The following is a 6,000-nucleotide window of genomic DNA, read 5'->3' as shown; positions in this document are numbered from 1 at the left end:
GTGAGAGAGGAGCGACTCCTTCTTCCCTGGGTCCAGACAGGGAGAGGTGAGACAGGAGCGACTCCTTCTTCCCTGGGTCTAGACAGGGAGAGGTGAGAGAGGAGCGACTCCTTCTTCCCTGTCCAGACAGGGAGAGGTGAGAGAGGAGCGACTCCTTCTTCCCTGGGTCTAGACAGGGAGAGGTGAGACAGGAGCGTCTCCTTCTTCCCTGGGTCTAGACAGGAAGAGGTGAGACAGGAGCGTCTCCTTCTTCCCTGGGTCTAGACAGGGAGAGGTGAGAGAGGAGCGTCTCCTTCTTCCCTGGGTCCAGACAGGGAGAGGTGAGATGGGTCTAGACAGGGAGAGGTGAGAGAGGAGCGACTCCTTCTTCCCTGGGTCCAGACAGGGAGAGGTGAGAGAGGAGCGACTCCTTCTTCCCTGGGTCCAGACAGGGAGAGGTGAGAGAGGAGCGACTCCTTCTTCCCTGGGTCCAGACAGGGAGAGGTGAGAGAGGAGCGACTCCTTCTTCACTGGGTCTAGACAGGGAGAGGTGAGATGGGTCTAGACAGGGAGAGACGAGCGTCTCCTAACCAGCCCCCATTGGACAATGTGGAGAGACATTACATCCACGTCCCAAATGTTACCCTGTTCCTTATCCAGTGCAATACGTTTTGACCAGGACCAGTAGTGCACTATGTAGGGAATAGGTTGCCATTTGGGACACAAGCCTACACTATAGTAAGGTAAGTGGGCCCTGGCAAGAGATTCTTCTCGTTAAATCAAACCTGCTGAGAGAAAATCAGTTTCATTTCACTGGCTCATTCATCATCTTTAATCCTTCATCCTCCTTCCCCCCCCTCTCCTCTCACGGTCTGTGAGGATGCCTCAGCCCCCCCCCCCCCATGGGTCTTAAAATTAGATCTCAAATCTGGTAATTACTTTGGGATATTGTGTTCACATCCCAAATTAAACCCTATTCCCGATGTAGTGCACTACTTTTGACAAGAAGCCCTGTGAGCCCTGATCAACAGTAGGGCACTTCATAGGGAATAGGGTGCCATTTGGAAAACAGCCATAGTGTCTGGGTTGATACACATGGTCTTTACCGTGGAGCATCGAATTAATATGAAACAACATATGTTACAAGACTTTACCCTGTAAATACAATTCTTTTGACGTTATTTCCTCCCTCAAAAAATAAACTTCATCATAAACAATGTCACATTGACATGAAAGACAAGTTTGCTGTTTGTTTAACTAGAACAGACTGAAATAGCTGGAAACTTTTGCAAAATGTACGTAAATATTACAGGATAGTTATCTGGTGGTATTTGGATTATTTTACCTTTATTTAACTAGGTAAATCAGTTATTAAGAACAAATTCTTATTTACAATGACGGCCTACCGGGGAACTGCCTTGTTCAGGGGCAAAATGACAGATTTTTACCTTGTCAGCTCGGGATTAGATCTTGCAACCTTTACGGTTACTAGTCCAACACTCTAACCTCTAGGCTACCTGCCGTCCCTACACTCTAACCTCTAGGCTACCTGCCGTCCCTACACTCTAACCACTAGGCTACCTGCAGTCCCTCCACTCTAACCACTAGGCTACCTGCCGTCCCTACACTCTAACCTCTAGGCTACCTGCCGTCCCTACACTCTAACCTCTAGGCTACCTGCCGTCCCTACACTCTAACCTCTAGGCTACCTGCCGCCCCTACACTCTAACCACTAGGCTACCTGCCGTCCCTACACTCTAACCTCTAGTCTACCTGCCGTCCCTACACTCTAACCACTAGGCTACCTGCCGTCCCTACACTCTAACCACTAGGCTACCTGCCGTCCCTACACTCTAACCACTAGGCTACCTGCCGTCCCTACACTCTAACCTCTAGGCTACCTGCCGCCCCTACACTCTAACCACTAGGCTACCAGCCGTCCCTACACTCTAACCTCTAGGCTACCTGCCGTCCCTACACTCTAACCACTAGGCTACCTGCCGTCCCTACACTCTAACCTCTAGGCTACCTGCCGTCCCTACACTCTAACCACTAGGCTACCTGCCGTCCCTACACTCTAACCTCTAGGCTACCTGCCGTCCCTACACTCTAACCACTAGGCTACCTGCAGTCCCTACACTCTAACCACTAGGCTACCTGCAGTCCCTACACTCTAACCACTAGGCTACCTGCCGCCCCTACACTCTAACCACTAGGCTACCTGCTGCCCCAGGAGGAATTGGTCTTCATAAGAAGCAGTGAACTAAAAACTCCATTAAACTCCATTTAAAAACAATATTTTATTATTAATGAATTCATTAAAAACAGGGTCACGGTGGACCTTCTTCATGTCTGATTGCTTCAGTGGCTCACATGGTAAATCAAACTCCACAGTGATTTCACCATATTGAGCAGACAGAAGCCCCGTTTATACCTGCCTCTAACATGCGGCATTTGTCTTGATCTTGACCTGTATCTTGTTTACTTTGAAAATCTGCTCACAATGAGTCTTTGAATCTTCGACACCTCTCTAAAAAATGATGTGGGCCCAATCAGAAGGTGGACAACATCAGGAACCGGGTATAAACAGGGCTAGAGAAAGACTAAGTTGATTGACTGTGGGCCTGGGTAGGATGAGAAAAACATACATCTGGGAACTGTCTTTTCCTGTTCTGAAAAAGTGTGAATGGTTTCCAATGTTGGAAAGAGGAGGACTGTGCATATTACAGCCACTTCATTTTACAAGTTGAGGGGTGAATATTTGAATGTTCATTCAGTCATGTTGTGTTACTGTGTGTAATTCTTCTTCCTAGAAAAATCTTTGTTGACACTATATAGGATAATGTGTCCCGATTGGGGAAGCATCACTTGTCATATGAAGGTGACTGGATTCAGAGCGGGGAGACCATTTAATTTCCTAACTGGTCACAGTACAGTGCTGTTTTCTGTACGGAGCCATACTGTAGTACAAGAGTAATACTGTAGTTATACTGTAGTACCATAGTTATACTGTAGATATACTGTAACACCAGAGTTATACTGTAGTACCAGAGTTATACTGTAGTACCAGAGTTATACTGTAGTTATACTGTAGTACCCGGGTTATACTGTAGATATACTGTAACACCAGAGTTATACTGTAGTACCAGAGTTATACTGTAGTTATACTGTAACACCAGAGTTATACTGTAGTTATACTGTAGTACCAGAGTTATACTGTAGTTATACTGTAGTACCATAGTTATACTGTAGATATACTGTAGTACCAGAGTTATACTGTAGTACCAGAGTTATACTGTAGTACCAGAGTTATACTGTAGTTATACTGTAGTACCAGAGTTATACTGTAGTTATACTGTAGTACCAGGGTTATACTGTAGTTATACTGTAGTACCAGAGTTATACTGTAGTTATACTGTAGTACCAGGGTTATACTGTAGTTATACTGTAGTACCAGAGTTATACTGTAGTACCAGAGTTATACTGCAGTACCAGAGTTATACTGTAGTACCAGAGTTATACTGTAGATATACTGTAGTACCAGAGTTATACTGTAGTTATACTGTAGTACCAGAGTTATACTGTAGTTATACTGTAGTACCAGAGTTATACTGTAGTACCATAGGTATACTGTAGTACCAGAGTTATACTGTAGTACCAGAGTTATACTGTAGTACCAGAGTTATACTGCAGTACCAGAGTTACACTGTAGTACCAGAGTTATTCTGCAGTACCAGAGTTATACTGTAGTTATACTGTAGTACCAGAGTTATACTGTAGTTATACTGTAGTATCAGAGTTATACTGTAGTACCAGAGTTATACTGTAGTTATACTGTAGTATCAGAGTTATACTGTAGTACCAGAGTTATACTGTAGTTATACTGTAGTATCAGAGTTATACTGTAGTACCAGAGTTATACTGTAGTACCAGAGTTATACTGTAGTACCAGAGTTATACTGTAGTTATACTGTAGTACCAGAGTTATACTGCAGTTATACTGTAGTACCAGAGTTATACTGTAGTACCAGAGTTATACTGTAGTACCAGAGTTATACTGTAGATATACTGTAGTACCAGAGTTATACTGTAGTTATACTGTAGTACCAGAGTTATACTGTAGTTATACTGTAGTACCAGAGTTATACTGTAGTACCAGAGTTATACTGTAGTACCAGAGTTATACTGTAGTACCAGAGTTACTGTAGTACCATAGTTATACTGTAGGTATACTGTAGTACCAGAGTTATACTGTAGGTATACTGTAGTACCAGAGTTATACTGTAGTACCAGAGTTATACTGTAGGTATACTGTAGTACCAGAATTATACTGTAGTACCAGAGTTATACTGTAGTACCAAAGTTATACTGTAGTACCAGAGTTATACTGTAGTACCAGAGTTATACTGTAGTACCAGAGTTACTGTAGTACCATAGTTATACTGTAGGTATACTGTAGTACCAGAGTTATACTGTAGGTATACTGTAGTACCAGAGTTATACTGTAGTACCAGAGTTATACTGTAGGTATACTGTAGTACCAGAGTTATACTGTAGATATACTGTAGTACCTGTCACAAGTTGGTCCCTCTCCTTGCTCGGGTGACGTTCGGCGGTCGAAGTCACCGACCTTCTAGCCATCGCTGATCCTCTTTTAATTTTCCATTGGTTTTGTCTTGTCTTCCATCACACCTGGTTCCAATCCCATCAATTACATGTTGTGTATTTAACCCTCTGTTCCACCTCATGTTCTTGTCGGTGATGGTTTATTGTAAGTGCTTGTGCTGTAGTTATACTGTAGTACAATAGTTATACTGTAGTACCAGGGTTATACTGTAGTACCATAGTTATACTGTAGTTATAGAGTTATACTGTAGTACCAGGGTTATACTGTAGTACCAGGGTTATACTGTATTACCAGAGTTATACTGCAGTTATACTGTAGTACCAGGGTTACACTGTAGTACCAGAGTTATACTGTAGTACCAGAGTTATACTGTAGTACCAGAGTTATACTGTAGTACCAGAGTTGTACTGTAGTTATACTGTAGTACCAGAGTTATACTGTAGTTATACTGTAGTACCAGAGTTATACTGTAGTACCAGAGTTATACTGTAGTTATACTGTAGTACTAGAGTTATACTGTAGTTATACTGTAGTACCAGAGTTATACTGTAGTACCAGAGTTATACTGTAGTTATACTGTAGTACTAGAGTTATACTGTAGTTATACTGTAGTACCAGAGTTATACTGTAGTACCAGAGTTATACTGTAGTTATACTGTAGTACCAGAGTTATACTGTAGTACCAGAGTTATACTGTAGTTATACTGTAGTACCAGAGTTATACTGTAGTTATTCTGTAGTACCAGAGTTATACTGTAGTTATACTGTAGTACCAGAGTTATACTGTAGTACCAGAGTTATACTGTAGTTATACTGTAGTGCCAGAGTTATACTGTAGTACCAGAGTTATACTGTAGTACCAGAGTTATACTGTAGTACCAGAGTTATACTGTAGTTATACTCTAGTACCATAGTTATACTGTAACACCAGAGTTGTACTGTAGTCATACTGTAGTACCAGAGTTATACTGTAGTACCAGGGTTATACTGTAGTACCAGGGTTATACTGTAGTACCAAAATTATACTGTAGTTATACTGTAGTTATACTGTAGTACCAGAGTTATACTGTAGTTATAGAGTTATACTGTAGTACCATAGTTATACTGTAGTTATACTGTAGTACCATAGTTATACTGTAGTTATACTGTAGTACCATAGTTATACTGTAGTTATACTGTAGTACCATAGTTATACTGTAACACCAGAGTTGTACTGTAGTTATACTGTAGTACCAGAGTTATTCTGTAGTACCAGGGTTATACTGTAGTACCAAAATTATACTGTAGTTATACTGTAGTACCAGAGTTATACTGTAGTTATAGAGTTATACTGTAGTACCATAGTTATACTGTAGTACCAGAGTTATACTGTAGTACCAAAATTATACTGTAGT

The sequence above is a fragment of the Salvelinus fontinalis genome, chromosome 6, assembly GCF_029448725.1.
Source record: "Salvelinus fontinalis isolate EN_2023a chromosome 6, ASM2944872v1, whole genome shotgun sequence".
NCBI classification, from domain to species: Eukaryota; Metazoa; Chordata; class Actinopteri; order Salmoniformes; family Salmonidae; genus Salvelinus; species Salvelinus fontinalis.
Note: the sequence above shows the minus strand (reverse complement) of the source record.